Below are 20,876 nucleotides of genomic sequence, written 5' to 3' on the forward strand. Positions count from 1 at the left end.
TTTGGCTCAATGCATTTATATTAAAAAAAAAAATTAAACTCAATATTGAGTCTTAACTCCTTAAGATATTTTATAGTCTTCCAAAACAGTAGACTTATTTATATAACCATTAGTGAGACAAAATTTCATAAATGATTCTGTACAAATTTTGATTAATGATTATATGCACTGATGGCCTAGTATAGCAAAGTACTTAAGCCTATGCCTAACTTTGGGAAAAAATCCAGAGAATGTCATAAAATACATAGGTGTATGTGTACACACATACACACACACACACACACACACACACGCATACAATGTGTATAATAATGCACACATATTTGCATACATGTACAGATAGTTTAAGCATTTTGCTTCATCCAGGTCTGTTTAATTCCCTCTACAAATCTCAGCACTGAGAAAGGGTTAGAAAAAAAAAATTGTCAAGTGACAATTTGCTTAAAAGCACATAATTTACCTACTCAACCATTCTGAAAGTAAGAAAATAAATACTAAAGACATCACACATCTCATACAGCCCACATAATAAACAAACAAATTTGTTTTCATTCAGCATGAAGAAATGATTGTTTAGCAACCATCAACCTTAATTTCTTTCTTTATATACATTTTTTTAAATAAATTTTGACTTTGCAGCTAAATATTTTTTCTCAGCAAGACTACTGCAGCAGCTAATTATCGTCACTGAATAAGTGAATCCACTGATGTGCTTTGTAATAAATATTATGAGTATTTTATGAGAAAATTATTGTTTAAACTAAAAATCTTTATTCTTTAAAATAACTTCACATATATGCATTAACTTTTGGCTGAAGTTTAGTACTCTCTTTAAATGTGCATATAAATATCCCTTTCTTTTTTATTCAGGAGAATTTTATTCTGCTTTTATCCTAAGGTTATTAGAATATGTACATCCATTTTCAGTTACAATTGGTGCCATTTCTCCATAACACAAAGTTATTTTAAATTTTTTATTGATGATGTCATGTAAGTTTGCACATCTCTTGCAATTTGCAAATCATGTACTCCACAGTAAAACTATTATTTCAGCTATATGAACTAACTCCTAAGTGGAATCTTTGGTCCATGTTGTGCAATGTTTTAGACAAGATGAGTAGTTCATTCTTAGACGCAGGGCACAAAGACAGGAGGAGTACAATGATGCTTCCCTCATTGTATACTCCTGTTCTCTGATCCCACTATAAGCTTCCTAGCTAGTGACAAATCAACAGTTTATGGACTTCCTGAGCTGGATATTTTACCCTTAACATTCTGCTTAGTAGATCTTAATCGACTTTTTTTCTGTGAATTTGCATATTTGATTTTCAAAAAGATATGGTTTATAGTTTGCTATCCCAAACATCCTTTGGCAATTTACTTCACACTTTAATTATGTGCTGTGTGAAATGTGCTTCTCTTTGTTTGTTTTAAAAGTTCCATATGATAATTTTTTTCTGTGCTTCTTAGGTTTTCTGCTATTAAAAATTGTAAATAATAATTGTAATTCATCAGCATTATCCATTCTTTTCTCCATCTCTCCCTCCCTCCTTCCTTAGTTGTCTTTCTTCCAAGCTTGGGAGTATTACAGTAAAGAATCTCTCCTTGTAAGGAAGCTGTTCTACATCTCTGATAATATTTTATGTGTTTCTCTATCTTTCTTAAATTCTTCACAATTACTTTTGTAATTGTACGACCCAGGAGTGCAGCATGGATTAATAAAGTGATCTAATGGGGTTTTACATGGTTTTTCAATTGTTCTCAGTTCCTTTCCTAGTAGTTCTTAATATTGTCTTTGTCCTTCAGCACTGAGCTATTAAAACCATATCCAAAATAAGGCCTCAGTACCTCCCTAACTGATAACTGATGTAGAGGTTTTCGTGGTGCATGTGTTGCTCATGTGGCTTTTCCTTATATGTTTCACTTTGCATTTGTCTACATTGTATTTTACTGTATTGTGAGACAATTTTGATTCTTCCTCCTTTGACACAAGTTTGAGGTAGGCATTTTAGCTCAAAATATTAGTTTTTGTTCATCTCTGTCGATGATCTGAGACAATCTGGTGCTGGAACTGGATTAACACTACCTACATCTCAGAAGGCTTATTAGAACATGCTCAGTTTCTGAGTTTCTGATTATCCAGATACACTTCTATTCTGCAAGCGTCTTGCCTGTGATCACTTCAGAGGGTAAATACAGTGACCTCACACCTGTTAATGAAATACAATGTGGATGCCACACTCAGATAACACTCTGTCTAAGCTTTTTCTGGTTTAAAATAGCATGCATGCTATTTCAGCTGTGTTTGCACAGCACAGTCTCTCTCCAGCAATCAGGTCTGGAGAGCAAGTTAGTAGGAACATAATTTTGCTTGTGCTATCAGCAAAATATCAGCTGCTTGTGATATCAGCTTAGAAGCAAGAAGAGCCTCACTCATCTTACTTATATTAGTGGCTACATAGTCCACGAGACAATTTAGCTTTTAAATTTCCCTCACAGACCTGATCTGGGGAAACAGTGTTACTCATCACTGGGCTGAACGCTCCCTTTTAAGTTTGGTTATAGTTAACAAGCTGTGTTCTTCCAACTGCTGGTGGAACTTGTCGGACATTCATTTGAATGAAAGTTTGGTTCATTCTGTCGGTTTTTATCTTAAGCTTGTAATGAAGAGATTATATATTTGTTGCAAGGTTGCTTCTTTTCTACCTTTTGTATATCTAGACCCACTGGAAGCTATTTGCACATTTTGCCTCAGCATAAATAATTGAAATAATTGTTTCAGTGGGGTCATGGCCCTTGAAGTTTGGCTGGCTGTCAGTGTTCCAGCTGAATGGCATCTGCGCTTACATCCTGCTTCAAGGGGAAAGGCAAACAATCACGCTGCTTCAGAAACAAAAATCCCAATATTTATGTTAAAATCACTTTTGATTAAAAGCCAATTACACTGAAGATGATGCAAATTTATCCTGCTTTTGTTTTGGCAAATCCAGAGATAAAAGCCCTGGTTCTAAACCTACACTTCTACTCCCCATTGAACTGTCTGTAGTTTTGAAATTATAGCTGCTCTATAACCCTAATCGGCCACAACAGGATGCCAGAATATATGACTATATCAAGGAACTATGTGAAGACAGTGACTGTTAGCTACCTCTAAAATGTCAGCTTCCATTATAACTCTTTTGGGCAGTTTTAGGGGGTTCCTGGTTGACTATATTTTCGATAACATTTGATAGTGTCCAATTTGTGGAGGGAGTACAACCACAAATCCAAAGATTATTTGATTTTTATGGGAAAACCCACTTCCAGATTTCTTTAAATCCTCTATTGCCATTCACTGCCAAATCCAGAATTAAAACTTTTATCAATCCTATGCAGCAATATTTTCACTCTTCATATCTGAAATAAATGTACTTCCACACATCCTAAACAGAAGAGACAGATCAAAAACATCATTTGGTATGGTATCTCCATGAGATTTGTTGGTGGATCTTCTTAGCTGAATAATGAGTAGTATTCAAACAGTAAAGTGGGTTTATAGTTTGGTCCTTTTATCTAACTTAATAATATTCCACCTGTATCTTACCTATAAGATTTCCCTGTGTGTCTTTGATGTAGCTGCATCTAATCATGTCGTAAGGAATATCTACTAATAAGATGATGCTAATACACTAGCCTCAATAGCCTCAATATCCTCTGCATAGCACATAAAACAATACCATTTTAATAACTGAAGAAAATAATTAATAAAACTCTCCTGTCTATTAAAAGTAAAGCACTTGAGCACATAATCACCTTTATTTGCAAGCTTAAGTCAATTCAAGCAAATTATTATTAACAGGAATGGACTTAAGCATAGCTAGAAACTAGATCTAAAACAATATGTTCCTTAGAGCCTAGGAAATACGTTTCACTGTTCATGAATAAACATAACATTCACAGTATGATGCCACAAGGGAGAAATGATACAAGAGGAAAAGTTCCTCCTGAAAAATAAATGCCCTGCAATGTAAAATAAATACAAGACAGAAAATGGAAGAAATAAAAAATAAGCAAACTACAAGGCTATTGCCTCCCTGAATCAAGCAGACACATAAGGTATTCTACTCTGTTTACATTTTCATGGTGTGATATTAATCAAGTTCTCTACATAGCTATCACAGTATTTCTTTTTTTTTTCTTCATTTTTTAAAAGTTAGATCAGAAATAAAGAACTTTTTTTCAAAATCTGATTGAAATTCTCATGTAGGTCAGCACTCACTGCTTTGTAAGGACACTATCTTGGGTTAAAAGAGTAAAAGGGTAAAAGAGATGTCCTTTTTTTTCCCCCTTCAGATGACTTGCTTCGTATGCCTATTCCACCGATCCAAGTTTAAATTCTTAATATATCACATTCAACAACCTGAAAAAAGTTCACTAGGAGCTAAAGAGAGGAAGGGAAGGATGAGACAGAACCCTTTGCAGCAAGTCTTTTTTGTAGGTAGTTCACACACATATTAATTTCTATTGTACTATTCCTGATTCTCAGAGGCAGATCAAACTTGAAAGAAGATTGAATTCAGTACTATTTTTGCGACTTGAACTGAGCACATTGCATGGTTCTTATCATCTTCAAAGGTTGCCTCCTCCTTTAAGAATAAGGAGTCCTTAAAGTAAAGTTGTCAAATAGAAAAAAGCTGAACAAGTAAGTCACTGCTATGCATAGTTATAATTGTAGAAAGAAAGTACTAGTAGTAAAGGGCAAGGTGTTTTAGGGCTTTTTGCGGGGGGAGGGGATTAATGGATAAGCCTTGGTCCCAGAAACAGTTAGAAACATAAATTTTAGTCTGATTATTCAAAAAATACAAAACCTTTCGAACTCTAAGAACTGAACATAAGCTGTAATGCTGAATTCAAGTATTCTCAGACTTCAGAGTGTTCAAAGCCTGGACCCGAATATCAGGTCAGATTTACAGCTCAGGACCATCTCTGACAATAATGAATATTTCAAACCCTATAAGTACACAAGCTCTTGTTATCTTCCTATTTTTCTCCCAATATCGTGTTTCAGCTTGGTACTACTTATTAAAGTCTGCAATATTTTCATTGCCTATGCATAGCTTCAGGCAGCAGTAATCGTATATGATTGCCGAGATTTTTCCTCTAATTATTTTCTTTTTTCACCTGAAGAAAAGTGTTAAAAAAGTTAAGGTTTGAAATACAGTCAATAAATCTACCATAAAAAAGTTAACAGTTTGGACTCAGAGATATAGCTAGGAACCTAATTTTGTATTTGACTTCAGTGGGAGTTAGGATCCCAAGTTCCCTAATGTGTCATAGCCAAAAATCTTATCCATACACATGGATTTATAATGTGGAGGCAATCATTTATGATAAATAATATTTCCATGTTTCTTTGCTCTGTCCAAAAAGTTAGGGATCTGAAAAAGATCATACACAGCTATTAAAAATTAAGGTGTTTTGTTTTAATCTTCTTTGTGAAACTAGAGTTTCTAAGCTCTCATTCACATCAATATGTATTTACTTTCAATTAACCTGAGAACTCTATTTTCTATGACCTCAGAAAACCATCAAATCTAATAATTAATATTGCTTTAAACAATATTTTACTGCTCTAAATTTCAGCAAGATTCCAGAGGCATTAAATTTAAAGCTAACAGCTTAATCTTAGGAAAAAATGATTTCTTTTTTTTGTTCAAGAGTTTTAAAGTAGACATGCCATAAAGAATAAAAAAAAAATGTGGATAAACTAATACTATGATAAAACCTAAACTTATATAATGTACAGGATTTTCTTCTCGTTAAATTAAAAATAATTTAAAATATCCAAAGTACAATTTTGGGTGCCTAAACGGTGATAGAATTCAGCAGAATAAAAGTCCTCATACACAGAATAAGGAGAGTAAATGGTAGTAGATTAATCCCTTTGATATTTATTCTTGATCTGTTCAAATGGTGACTACCAAGACTACCGATCTAATGTGGTATTTTGAGCAGTTCAGTAGAAGGTCTATCTGTCCTGTTTCATGCCTGTTGTTTGCAGTTGTGACTTGTGTTGTCAATAAAAAGATGTCACGGTTAATCCAAATTAGTCACCATACAGCAATTGCACCCAGTTTCAAATTACATATCCTATTCCACATAATTCTCCAGGTTGAGTTTGGACAAAAGGGAAAAGGGAAAAGGGAAAAGGGAAGAGAAAGAGAAAGAGAAAGAGAAAGAGAAAGAGAAAGAGAGGAAGAGAGAAAGAAAGACGGAAAGATGGAAGGATGGAAAGAAAGAAGGAAAAAGAGAGACAGAAAGAAAGAGAAATAACAAAAAGAAAAAAGAAAAAAGAAAAAGTGTATGAGCAGCATTGTCTGGCCCTGTTGTCTTTATTCACATCAAATAGTCTATTCACTTTAATTGCTTCAAATATATATATCAAATTGAGACTGATTTTGGATAACCCTGAGTCTGAGATGGGAGATGAAACTGTTAAACTTGCTTGAGCGGCTTAAATGGGCAGGCAGTTAAATTGCTTAAATCGGAGGGAATCAAAAACAAATGGACTTATTCATCTCAGCCCTGCCTATATAGCTGCTGCACAACAACTATTTAATAACACTCTGCTCAGCTCTTCTCCAGTACATTAGACACATCAGACTGCCTGGAAGCCCCTGGAAAGTGTTAATTGACAGGAGCCTGGAGCAGTGAATCTTTAAGGTCAGAAAGGAGAGCAGGTAGCCTATCACTACAATGAAGTTAAGGTTAAAATTACATTAAGTGTCTGTGTTAGAGGCCCATCAGATGACTCTCCAATGGAATGTCAAACACTGAATAAAGCATTATGAAAAAATACTATAACCTTTTTGTTAGCTTCGGTTTATGCTTAGTTCAAGGAAGAAATGTCAGAAGAATGAAATGGTTGGTTGTGTGCGCTGCCCCCCTACTTTAGAAAAATAGGTAGTACAAAAGAATGAGAGGCATGGCACAATTTGTTCTACCTGTCTTTTAATTCATCATTATTGTTACCATTTTCAGTAACAATATTTCAGTATCTTAAACTTTATTTTTGTGGTTTTTATGCGATCCTGAGAGGACACCTCAAAGAATAAAAATTATTTTGTGTGTGAGGCCTTAAAGAACAAGAAATTGCTAGTTAACCAAATAGATTAACATCAAACAATCACAAAATCTGAAGAACTCATTTGTTGAAATTCTTTCCCAAGTTTTGTGTTTTGATTTTCATGTTATGTTATATTATTATATTTCCTATATGATCATTATCAGATAATCATCTTCAAAAACAGCTCCTGAATTTTGAAGATAATGTTAGCATTTTCTATCCTACCGCTGTCTATAAAGAAGAAGAAGAAGAAGAAGAAGAAGAAGAAGAAGAAGAAGAAGAAGAAGAAGAAGAAGATTAATAATAGTTTTTAAGGAAGAGTAACTAGATTACTGCTCAAAAAAAAAATAGCCAGCAGAAATAATGAGTCCTTACCTTTTTATACCTCTGTAATGCATATTCTCAGAATTAAGTAAACTGGTAAAATAAAAGGAAAAAAAAGAATAAAAAATGTAAAACCTTGAAATAAATATGTTTTCCAAAAATAGTTTAGCTAAGTATTTTATCTGTAACTGAAGTAATGAATTCAACTTTGCATATTCAAAACATGATAAATGGATTCCCATGAAGCAATGTGTCCTGTAAAACAGAGAGAGCAGTAATATTAGTGTTTTGAACCATTTCCTGAAAATGCATCTCAACTTAGGTTATCATTTTTGTCAGTGAGTAGATACTCTTCTGATACAGCTGAAAGGAAACAGACTCATATCCACAATGAGGCACTAAAAAGTTTGCGTCGCAAAAACGAATTTCTCCTATGATTCCCTTGGTCAAAACAGGTAGATGTGGCTCCAGCACCAGCAAGGTGCTGCCGACAGATAGCAGAAGCAAGGAAGGGTTTACGTAGGGCCCAGAGAGAAGAACAGGCTCTTCTCCAGTCAGCCTCCGCCAGCCGGAGGTACAAGAGAAGAAAAGGCTCCTGAATTATACCTTGAGTGAGTGCCTTCTCCCACACAGAAACTGTGATATTTATTATCGTATTTCTCCTTGGTGTGAAAATGGGAAGAACTGCAGTGGAATCAGTGGAGTTCCACCTCTCACACAGGACCTCAATTCCAGCTTCCTTTGTTCAACGCTAGAGTGTTGACATCTCTAGCTGTGGTTTTGGGAAAAGATATGATTACCTTCAGCATCGAAGAACTTACAATCGATACAAATAGGCAACATATAAATGGCTAATAATGAATAAAACAAAATAAAATCTTTGATCAAGGAATAACTTGGATGAAAGTATTAGTCACTATTCACCTTCTGTTATTTTACTTATGATGTTATAAAAATAAAACTGTACTCTAAGGTCTACCCTTGATTGTTATATGCACATTATTATCTACTGGAGACTACCATAGCATGCCCTAGGATCCTGATCCCCTGACAAGGAGTCAGGGCCCATCTGAACTCTCAGTCAGCTCAAGGGCACAGATTTCATTTGTGTATGAAGTGGGGTGCAGGGAACAGCCTGGGAAATTAAGAGCTTGTTCCGTGATGTGTCAGCATTTGCTTGTACTTTATATAGCATAACATATGGCAAATTCTGTTCTCTTCCCCTTCCATTTTGTGTATTGAAATTATTTTCCACAAAATGATGAAAGGCATAAATAAAATGTTCTTGGCTGCTGGCCTGCTCCATTGAAATCAGTATGTGAGGGAGAGGGGTTTACAAAGGAGTTCAATGCGTGTAAAATGAAGACATTATTTTCAAATTATCTTTTCATGTACTTAGAGTATAAAATGTGAAGATTATTCAGGATGTCCTATTTTGATAATTATTCTCTTTGTTCATACTGCTGTAGTACAGCAGCAACTGTATTGTACCTTCTTTCTGATATAAGGCATGTTTTATGCAAACTAATAACCTTGAAGTACAGTGCAAGTTGTTCAAATCACTTTTATATACAGAGCATACCCAATATAGAATAGAAATGTTTGCCTACTCTGAAGTCCCTTTTGTAATGGGCTGTATTGACTTTGCTGTTTTTAAACTAAATATCCACCATAAGGTAAGAGTGGGAAGGAACAGATGGAGAGTTCATTTTTCAAAATGTATTGGAATCAAAATACATTCTTTAAAATTCATATCCAAATGTGGCTCTTGGAAATTATAAATGATAACTCTATACCATTTTTATAGTGAGGCATCTGATACAAATATTAACATAATGATTGTGTAACAATGACAATAAAGAAACAATTCCTGTGTAGCAGCATTAATATTATTATTGCAGTATCTTATCGTTGCTGTCTTAAGCAAAGAAAAGGGACTGAATTCGAAAAAGGAACCTCTATGTGTGCCATTTTAAAGAAAGCAATCATAGCAGCTTCCAAGAGCCAGTGAAATATTTCATCATCAATATGATCATTAACACTATGTCACTAGTCTTGTTCCCTACACGGTATGTACCTGTGTATTTGTCTTACGTTGTCCGTACCTTATACCAAGATAGCGTATGAGAATAAAGATTGTATAAATCTATTTATTAAAAGGCCTTTCATTTCATCTGTTCTCAGATATCTACGTGCTGCTGTCTACAAATCAGACCTTGTCACCTTAGGCTCTTTTTGTAGCCAGTGGAAAGAAAGAGGGGTATTTATATCAGGATTCATCTCTAACGTATTTTAGATGTCTAAACATTGGGACGACATAGATTGCACCTAAAATGCCAGTTTTAATCAATTTACTGTGAAGGGAGTCTTGACGAAAAGCTCAGATATAGACATCTACAAAGCAGATGTTTATGTCTGATGAGATGAATCTGAACTTTTGTGCCTGTATATAAAGCCCTTAATAAGAAAGTGGACAACCGCATGAGCAGTTTGTTAAAAACGGCCAGTCTTTAGTGTTATGTAAGAGAACTTTTATTTTCATGTAAAATTCTATTTGTGGAAACAGCATTTAGCTGATAGAAACTGATCTATAAAGCGTTAGAATTCAGAGGCAGAAATTTACCCAAGGAATAGTGCACTTATCACAGAAATGGAGCAAATAGTTTTTGGCATAATATTACTGAGTTGAGGAATGCTATCTGACTTTTTACGCTGTTTCTGTCCAAAAGGAGATTGAATAAAAAGCATTGCTGCTAGTAAAGTTAAAGGCAGAGATCACTTACATGTTCCTCTAACCACTGGAAATAATAGTCTGCACTTGCAATTCCATCAATAGATTGCATCTGACAAATTTTGCATTCATTCAGTGTCCAGTAATCTCTTTCAGTGATCTTTACCATGAAAAATGCTCTACACTGAATTAAAAAAATAACGTTCAAGTATCAAAACAATATACAATATTTAGGCTAATTTCATGACATTTTTACATGTATACAAGCGTGGTAAGTACCAGAATAGTGATCATTATCTTCTCCCTGGCTTTCCTGTGAAAACTTTGTGATTTATCACTTTTTAATTTTTTTTTTCATGGAGATGAATCAAGGCCATATATAGAGAAGTCAAAGGAGTTTAATATATTATATATCAAAAAAAAAAAAAGACGTGAAAAGATTCTCATACTCCTCCCCTACAATTTAAGGGAGGGTATTATGTACAGCCTTCCAAGATATTGTGAAACTGAGAGGTGGTATCGACATGGTTCAGTACAAGTTAGGTATACTGCCTTGGTTCCTGAAAGGATCTGAGCCAGAGAAGTCAAGCACTGATTCTAATCCATGTCTTTCTAGTCTGCACACACCACTGCATTTATCCTGCTGCTACTCTGGAAACACTGCTGGCTGACTGTTGTACATGCTTTGCTCGCCATTGACACGCTCTGTAGATGTAGGAAATTCAGATTCACTTCTTTAGCTTGCCCAATAAAAAATAGCTATCTTACAGGTTAGGTGGTCTGACCACTGAAATGTTCCAGCCCATTGTGTTCCAGCTATGATCAGAAAACCTGTCCTGAGAGTCTTTGTCTGATCGGAGTTTAATGAAATAGATCTGTTTCCCAGAGATCTTCCTTTCCAATGATCAACATTTTGAAATTAAAAAGCAATTTAGCAGACAGCTCCTGACCCGCTCTACTAGCCAATTTAGGCTTTGCCTGAACTTTATGGTGATAGTCTCATAAATTAATTTTTCAATTTTAATTTACAATATGTTTTTATTTTATGCAAGGAACAAAAGATGAGCTCTCCTGCAGTTAATTTAGCACCTGTACATTCTCAGAAATAATAATGAAACATTGCACGATTCAGCCTTTATAGGGTAGTGAATTCTAATTCTGTTAAGGTTGTTCCTTAATTAAAATGTCTATTAACTTTCCTGCAGTTAATGCAATTATGGATTTATTACATCTTGCTATTCTAGGAAAAAGTTTATGATCCAATAATATTTAATTTAAAAAATCCTACCTTAGGAAAAGAACAGCTCAACTGAGTAACATATCTATAGAACGATCCACTTTTCAGAAAAGAATTACCTGCTTAAAAGTTCTAAACAAACATCGTACAGTTGAAATACCTTGGCCTTTCATCATGGACCCACAATCCTCTTTAAGGTGTAAAGAATTATGGTATAATTTAATTTGTCATTATTCTAATTCTTTTAGCACAATTCCTGTAAATTACCTTTGTAATACACCTTCCTTTACATAGGACATTTTATGAATTTAATTTTTTTTTATCTGTATACAGAAATGTTATGTTTCTTTTAGTGTTATATGGTAGAATGCACCACATTACCAAATATTATAGTAATCTCAAAGCATATTTCTTGTATTCCTTTTCCTAAGGTTACCTTTAGCGGGTGGAATATATGTGTTATTCCCTGTCAACTGGTAGTGTCACTGTTTCCAACAATTTTGTAAGTGGTGGTACCCAACTTCAAAGGCATCAGGCCTTCAGAGTTCATATCTATCACAACACATTTAAGACTAAGGAAGTGTCTTACTGCAATGTGGTTGTAAGCGTGGGGCAAGGTGCCATGGGGGGAGGCAGAACGGCAAGCCAGGAGAGACAGAATGGTCTGGGACATCCACAAAATTCTCACTCACTTTCAATCAGGTATTTCCAAATCTGAGACTGAACAAGCTGTGGAGAAGTCACCCGTCAAAAGAGGGAACAATGTGAGTAGAAAACAGCAGAGTGTGCTGGTGCACTTACGAATAAGTGTTTTTAGAGCTGGGTATGATCCAAAAGCCAGTTGACCACACCAGACTGAGCGTCTCCTGCAGAGCCCTGCCATGGAGGAGAAGCCTCACAGAATGAAAGAGGTGAGGAGCAATCAGCTCCCTGGGATTAGTCAAGCCGCAGCTGGCAGAAGGAGGATAAGCGCCCGGTGGTAGGAGCTTTGCTTTGCAGAAAACGTCAGCAAAGAGCTCTCTTTTATAACCTTCTCACTTCCCTTGAGGGAGCTCATAGCAAAAATAAAATTTTTGTATTGGCTCAGCTCCAATAAAATACTTTTAATTGGCTTTTGGAATCTTTAAAATTCTCTTCCGTTCATGTATGAACCGTTGTTGCCAAATACTGGTCAAGAAAGAGACGCCAGTGAGGAATAACTAATTGTGCTTCTCCCTTCCTGGATAGGGAGTGAACCAACAACATTGCAAGCATCAAACCTAAGCTTGACTGAGATCTTGCACTGAGTCTACAATATGACCTGCTAATCCCCTTGTGGCCCAATGTTTACTGCTAACACTTTATATACTATCAGCTGAGTTGGAAATTCGTGTATTAAACCATTGACTTTCAGGAATTTTAGAGCTCCCCACTTGCAGTTAATGCATTTTGTATTAGCCCTCAGTGTGAAGAAATCATGACTCCATATACCAAGGGATAAGCTCCAACTTAGATTACTAGAAAACAGTATCTGGAGGCTTGGATATATGCACTGATATGCCAGGTCTATTACTTTTCTGCCTGCAAACTGGATTTTCACTATATTTCTAATCAGGCTAGAAATACAATCTTTATTTTAAAAAGTGTTATCTGAGGCAAAAGGGTGGGAAATTACAACCCGCAAGCACATCAAAGGTTTGTTGCATTAGAAGAGTTAAGACAGAAGATTATTTCACGTATGATTTCCTTATGATACAGATGGTGGGTTAAATCATATACTTTACTTTGATCACTATTCATGTGTACAAAAAAAAAAAAAAGAATATGGGTTTAAACAATGAACTACTCTTATATAGCATGTCTTTTGTCTTTCTCCAAAAGAGGAAGGACCAGACGATGTGTTTCTCCCAAAAGGGCAGCGTTGTCATCATAGAAGCTAGGAGAAGTTAATGCATCTAAATGTAGTATTAAAATCTAATCCATCCTACTCTTTCCTAGCAGATGTATGTAACTGAGGCAATGAATAGACTTTGTATTTTTTTTCTCTTCCATTTCCAGAGTAACGTTCATTTCACCAAAGGAAGTCGTTTCAAAATGAGCGTAAATATTCAAATATGGAGAAGAAATAAATGCCTTGGTTTATCAACTCTCTTTTTGTCTCCAAGAAAGTGTAGGCTCATTTTGAGGAAGGCCCACTATAACTTATTCTATCAATTTCAAACCATATTTTTTCTTCATTCACTTCTAAAAATTCTTTAATTATGAAGTTTAGCTTAATTAATATTTTCAAGATGAAAAATGCCTGAAAATACACCAGAACATTTTCAGTCAAATGAACTATTTAGTTTAACAAAATATTCTACTTGGCCTTAAATGAAATAGTTTCTGTTATTTTGTTTCACTGAAAGGAAAAAAATATATTTTGGTTTAATCATTAAGCTAGAAAATCCCTTATTCTCACAATCCTGTTAACGTTGATTGAGGAATCCCAGCTTCTGGAGACAGAGGTTCTGGCAGGATTAAAACAAAAAAAATTATCAAAATTCTGTGTTCTATGAGTTTGAAACTTCCTTATTTGCTATACATTTGACCCATCTTTTCTGATACCACATAAAGCTTTCTCTTGAATCATTGTTCTTGATAAAAGTATTGAAAGTGAATCACATTGTTTTTAGAATGAAAGTTTTAATATAACATAAATACCATATTGCACAACCAGTATATAATTTCCTTATCATGTTTATGCAGCTAGTCAGAATCCTATAGGCACAAAGCCCATATAGAACCATATAGAACCATTACCTAACAACGCAAAGTAAAGGATAAGAGCTTTCTCCTATTACCTAGAAAGGCCTGAATATTCATTAGATACTTAAATAGCTCTAATTCAGTTTGGAAAAGGAAGTTTATGATATAATTTATACTGACAGTGCAGATGGAAAGACAGTTGTCAAATTGTATTCTATGAGCTTAAATTGGTGGTCCTTGCCCTTTCTTAAAATGACAATTCACATTTTTGTAGTCATAGTATTGTTCTAAATAGCTTTCAAGATCTTGAATAGGAATTTATTTTTTTTAAGGACAATTTGAGTTTTCATCACCTCAGCTACCACTCCTTTTAAATTTAGAGAATAGTTGGTGGGTTTTTTTTTTTAATAGGAAAAGTAAACTGTCAGCTAAATCTTTATAAATTGCTGCTTTCTGACTTCAGAGAGCAAATTATTTGTTGTTCTTTCCCTTTCCTGTTTTCATAAGGGTTGAAATGGCACAAAGCTAGTTCTGCTCAGGAAAAAGCAGAAGCAGAAAAGGCAGTATTTGAAAACCAGATAAAGTTTTTAATATATATGCAAAATGACAAGATGTTGGTTTTAGTCTCAGGAAGAGAAGCAAAAGTTGCATTGTAACTCAGGAAATAGAATTATCTGAAACAGTACTGGAATGACAGCAAGTAAAGCAGAATGTTCCTGCACAGAAATCTCTAACTTTGTAGCCAAACAAAAATACTGAGGTGTACCTCTTGCCCCAGTGGGTAGGGAAACACTGGCTTGCTTCACGCCTTCCTGTCAGCTTTGAGAAATTGGGTCTAACTTGAAGGGATAGCGGAGGGCTAATGTTTTTTTTTTCCTGATGCAGTCATCCAGCAGGTGACATAGGTACAGGTACAAGAATCATAAGGATTGGTAACAGCGATTTGGTGGTGCACTGCGTTTTACAAAAACTCAAGACCCTAAGATGCATATCAGGACTTTTTACAGAAGGGTATCATCAGTAACAAAATCTCAGAATAACTAGAGCACACAGTCCAGGTGAGCTGAAGGAATGTGATAGCTGTTTACTGCTACTTACACTGAATACTACTTTATGAAACTGCCTTTTTCTGGAAAGTCCTTCCCCAGACGTTTCACCTATTAACTTACTTTATACTAGTTGAGAATGCTGATGTTCAGTGCAACAAAAACAACAAAATAACTGATTAATCTGGGTAAACATCCAGCTTAAAATGGAAAAAACTGCAGTTTGCAACTACAAGGATCCTATTCCTTGTGTTTATCTTTGTTTCAAGCTGTTACTAAATCAAGATTATAAGCAGAACATATATATATACACACACATACATATATAATAAAAGTCTTTTAAACATTCTGCTAGCTTCAGATAAGCATTGACTCCCACATTTCCCTATCAGATAGGTGGAAGCTTGGAAAAGCAAACTGCTTTTGTTTCAACTCTGGAACACAGCTGACCCTAGCTACTCTTTTTTGGGTAAATGGACTACAGCAGGAAACATCAGTACAGTAAGAAGTAAAAGAGGGTAGCTGCTTTTCCTAATATCCTGATAAATGGATTAAGCTAGGATTTCAATCCTGAAAAAGCAGTGATATTATGAAGTCCCTAGAAGCAACGTCAATTATTATGAAGCAGTATCTTTGGCACCATTCTTTTTCACTTCTTTAAGCGACTGGACAGTACCTTTGTCCAGTACCTACAGTCTGAAGTTGCTGTAAGTGGAATGACCAGCAACACTTAACTTGTGTCATTGGTGTCTTTTGCCTTTTTATTTTTAGGAAATTAAAAGAAGAAAAATGAGTGTGACAGTCCAACAAAATTAGGGTTCTAAATATGAGAGTAATTGTGTCAGTAATAACAGCAAAAGATGAAGATTATTTTGAGTGAAATGCTTAATACAAACTAACTATACAGAATTCAAAGGATTTGTGTGTCATAAAACTTCCAGAAACAGGGTGCAAGTTTGCTTAAAATCTACCTACAAAACTGTAACATTTATATGGGATGGAGCAACTTCAGACAAAAATATTGATCTGAACCAAGGAAAAGTTGAACACAGAAGAGAATTCATAAGGTATTCAGTTTTTTGTCCTGGAAGGATTATTTTCTTCATGTACATGTTCAACAGCAAGTAATATGAATAGAAATTGTGTTAGAAGAGAATATACCTCTTAGTTTATCTAGCTTACATAATTATCCCATAAACTTCTATATTTCTTATAATTCTTATAATGGAGCAAAAACAGCAGCCATAGCTTAATGAATAGGATGCATGTGTAATGATGGTTTTCTTTCCTTTAATTTCATTTTACTGATAATGGTGGAAAACAAGAATCAAAAAGCTCAAACACACTACTTGGAAAATATTCAACAAAATTTGCCAGTGCCAACCTTTCCCAATATTATATACATTTGTTATTTATGATTGTGGTGGATGCACAGATCCAGATACAGATTATCAGATCAGTGCCTCAGTAAGTGGTAAAAAGTCTTGTGACCGTTTTTACCATTTTAGAGTACTCATAGTGATTAATTTTATTATCAGCTAGACAATCTAATCTAAATCTATTAAATCTTTCTAGCACTAATTTCATAGATTCTGCTCTCATATTGTGCAACAAAAATTTGGACTAATTCAATTTCTGTAGGACTGTCAAAAGTGCAGAGATGGACTCAGAAGAATGCAACAGCAAGATTTAGTTTCCTAAGTATTATTAACAGTTTAAATTAGAATCTAGTGCCAACATGTACTGTATCATATTATAATATAATATTAAAATTCAGAACCTCTCTTTTATGAAAATGTTGTCCCCAATGCTTTAAAATGTACACAAAGCCCATATATCTTAACTAGTAGTATCTGAATCAAGAAAAAAAAAAAAGAAAAATTGAAAAAAAAGACTCAAGCTAAAGGCAGTCAACCTGCAAGTGAGAAAAAAATCATCCTCAGGGAATGAGGACAAAAAGAGAAACTACACTAAAATTAAAAAGTCTTATCTCTATACAAAAGGGAAGAACATTATCCACACCATCCGTTCTCAATGATAAGACTGTGCTCTCATTGGTGTGAGGACTAGATAATGTTTTTAAAGATTAGCTCATTAATATTTTATTTTTCTTACTGTCAAAGATAGAAATGGTGAGAAAAATGTTAATTACTTGGGGTTTATTACATAAAAAGCATCAGCCTGAAATTACTGTAAAACTTTACTTTTTCCGTGACTTATAAAAATATAGTCTCATTGACTTCAGCCTGAGGACATTTCAGTGGAGTGAGAAGCATATAAAGAATCCATTAGGTCTAAATTTTACCCTATTTTTTCATAGAATTTTCACATTTGTTGACAGCGGTTTGCTTAAATCTCTTTCTAATTTTTTCTTTATGAAAAATAACAAGGGAAAGGGCTGAGAAGATCTGTGTCTTACCAAACAAACAATCATCTGCTTTCTTTTACCGTCTACAGCACTTTTTTTTTTTTTTTTCTGGATATGCTTTAGGAGCCTCAGTTCCATCACGTCCCTTTCATACCAGGGAAGCTCTATGTTTTCTTAGTGATTATTTCAGCTACACCTTTGGCTGATGGTTCTGACTGATGATTCTGATGATTCTGTGAGAGTTCAGTGAAAATTTCTTCCCAGGGTTTGCAGAGAACATTAGTTTGCAGGCTAGATTACAACTACATTTTCATTTACAACTTACATTTTACTTCTATATATTGTAATTTAATATTTTTGCCCTGCAGTCTGTGAATTATACAAAAGATCAACCTCTGGGAATGCTACTGTTCTGCAAACTTCCATAAATTCATTTTCCATCCCTAATAACAGCTCGCATGTTATATAATGTGCTGTGCATCCTCTGTGTTTTTACGAGAAATTTATTGAAGTTGGAATTGCTGGATAAAAAATCATACCACTTTTCTCTTGCCTTCTTTATTTCTGAGGAGAAGGGGAATAAACTGAAATCATCTCTACTTTGAGAGTTTTTTTTGGTTGGTGATGGTTATGGCTGTTGAGTAATTCAGGGTGGGAATTATCTAACCGTTTATGTCTAAATGTTAGTCTTCTAAATATAAGCTAAGTATTTTAGGCTCCTTTTATAGTCAGCTGAAAGAAAAAGCTACTGCTGGAACAGAATTGATCTCCTCTCTCTCAAACAACTAACTTAGCTGAATCATTCTGAGGATCTGCCTTTTTTTCTCCATTGACTATGAAAGGAACACAATTGATTAGCTTAGACATAGGTGTTTAAAAGTTCAAAGTCTATATTAGGTAAGATTAGACAGGCCAAACTAAGTGCGTTCAGTCTGAAGGGCTCTATTTTCTGTTGCTTAATTTCATGTAATCTCATTCCAATACATACATATTTAATATAAATTATGGCATGTGGGAGAAAAAAGCAGGGCAGATCATTTAATTACGCAGAGTATAAATGCTCTGAATGGGTCACTCATGGCACCCATCACTGCAAGGATGGTAAATCTTGAAATAAGTGGAAATAAAGATAAAACAGATTGTCATAAAAATGCACAGCTATAAAAATGTGCCTATTTGTCAAAATAATAAAAGTTTGAAGCAGAACTGATCAAATACAGAAAGATTTTTGCTAAGTGCTGAAACAGTTGGAAAAGTATTTTTTTCCTCCCAAGTCCTACTTTTAACTTCCTTTGATACAAGGTGGCACAAAGTCAAGAGAGAACTTGAAACAAGCTTCACATTAATATTTGAAAAAGGGCACCCAATGTGTTTGATGTGGCGCCCTTCATGCAAATCATGTAGTCTGAGAGAAATCCCAGTAGGAAATATGACTCTTTCTTCTTAGCACTCACTTTTTTTTCTGGTTGATAATAATGAACTTTTCACATTCCCTTTGCAACCCCCGTGAGCTATACAGAAGTGAAGTTATTACTCACAATAGGTGCTGCCTATTTGGGTAAGAATTTTTATCGCTTTTTATTGATTTTGGTTGTTGTTGTTGTTGAAAGTACAACCTCAGTTTAACACAGATTTTGTAGTTATTTTTCCCAGACTTCAGAATGATGAAACCCAGAGGTAAAAACAAAATATCTGCTTTCTCTAAAGATTTTTTAAGTGTGGGTATCTATATACATATTACCAAAAATATCAAGATGATGTAACATCGTGTATTGGTTTCCTGGGGTGTAAATATAGCAGAGGGTATAAGAGGAAGTGTGTTACCTTAATGTTACTACTGCTCTTCTGATATTCAGCTAATTATGTTAATAATGGCAAGTTACGCCTTCCAGAATTCTCCAGACATTACAGTTTAAAGTGTGGAGGTCAAACTAATTGCAATCCATCCAAAATCCAGAACAGTGTGGGCAGCAGCATTGATTACATTCCCTCCTTTTATTCTTGCTGTGCATACATCATTGCTATGTAAAGCAACTGATGTATCTCCCACATTACACCACCCACACACTTACTAACACTTTCTGAAGGCACAGGAATCTTTCTCTACGATTAATTTTCAGAGTACATTTTGAAAAATGTCACAGATTGACTCTAGAAATTGTTGAAAGCAGACCCAGAAAAAAGGGGAGCCTCACAATGCAAGTTTCTCATTGAGAAATAAAGCCAAGTGGGAAAGAAACAAATGTGAAATGATAAGTTTTATTACAAGTATAATTATCATATGATGAGATGCTGGCATTTAGAATATGCTATTCAGATTCTCTGTGAAATAGATACATTCACATCAAGTGTATTTTTTCATTTCTGACAGAGGAATTCTCTAAATTCACAGCTGAGCCTGTGTGTTTATAGCCCCTGATCAACAAGAGGGACTTTAACCATGTGAATATCTGCTGGAGGGACAGCACAGCAGGGCACAAGCAATCCAGGATACTTCTGGAGTGCATTGGCGACTACTTCCTAACACAGATGTTTGAGGAGCCGACAAGGAAAGGTGCTATGCTGGACCTTATACTTACAAAAAAGGAAAAACCGATAGGAGATGTGAAAGTCAGGGGTAGCCTTGGCTCCACTGACCATGAGATGGTGGAGTTCAGGACCCTGAGGTGGGGGGAACAAGGCAAAGAGCAGGATCACAACTGTGGACTTCAGGAGAGCAGACTTCTGCCTGTTCAGTGATCTACTTGGAAGAATCCCAGGGGAGACAGTCCTGAGGATAAAAGCGGTTGAGGAGAGCTAGGTGATTTTCAAGCCAGACTTTTCTCAGTGATGCCTCACGAATGCTCAAGAACAGTTCACCTCAAAGTGCAGGCAAGCAAGCAAAGGCAGGAAAAGGCCTACATGGATGAATAAAGTGCTCCTAACCAAAAAAGCATAAAAAAGAATCATACAAGACAGGAAATCAGGGACAGGTGAGCCAGAAGGAATATGAAAACACAGTCTGAGCATGCAAGGGCAGGGTTAGGAAAGCCAGAGCCCGTCTGAAGTTGAATCTGGCAAGGGACGTGGAAGATAACAGGAAAGGCTTCTACAGGTATATCAGCAGCAAAAAGTAGACTAAGAAAAACGTGGCCCCACTGCTGAATGGAAAGGTTGACCTGGTGGCAAAGGTCATGGAAAAGGTCAAAGTACTCAATGACTTTTTCACCCCAATGTTAATTGCTAAAGTTTGCTTTTATGTATCACAGGTCCCTGAGACCAGTGGGAAGTCCACAGCAAGGAAAACTTACTGTTGGTGGAAGAGGATCAGGTTAGGGAACATTTAAACAAACTGGATA

General features: G+C 35.3%; 1 long non-coding RNA gene across 1 annotated transcript in view; it reads right to left on the minus strand.

Moving 5' to 3' along the window:
* Positions 1–20,876, minus strand: part of LOC138066720 (uncharacterized) — a 33,161-nt gene that overhangs the window by 1,934 nt on the left and 10,351 nt on the right. The window contains exon 2 of the long non-coding RNA XR_011140139.1: positions 7,481–7,522. This is a non-coding gene — a long non-coding RNA (uncharacterized lncRNA). The remainder of the gene's footprint in view (positions 1–7,480; positions 7,523–20,876) is intronic.

Source organism: Struthio camelus, chromosome 3 (assembly GCF_040807025.1).
Source record: "Struthio camelus isolate bStrCam1 chromosome 3, bStrCam1.hap1, whole genome shotgun sequence".
Lineage (NCBI taxonomy): Eukaryota > Metazoa > Chordata > Aves > Struthioniformes > Struthionidae > Struthio > Struthio camelus.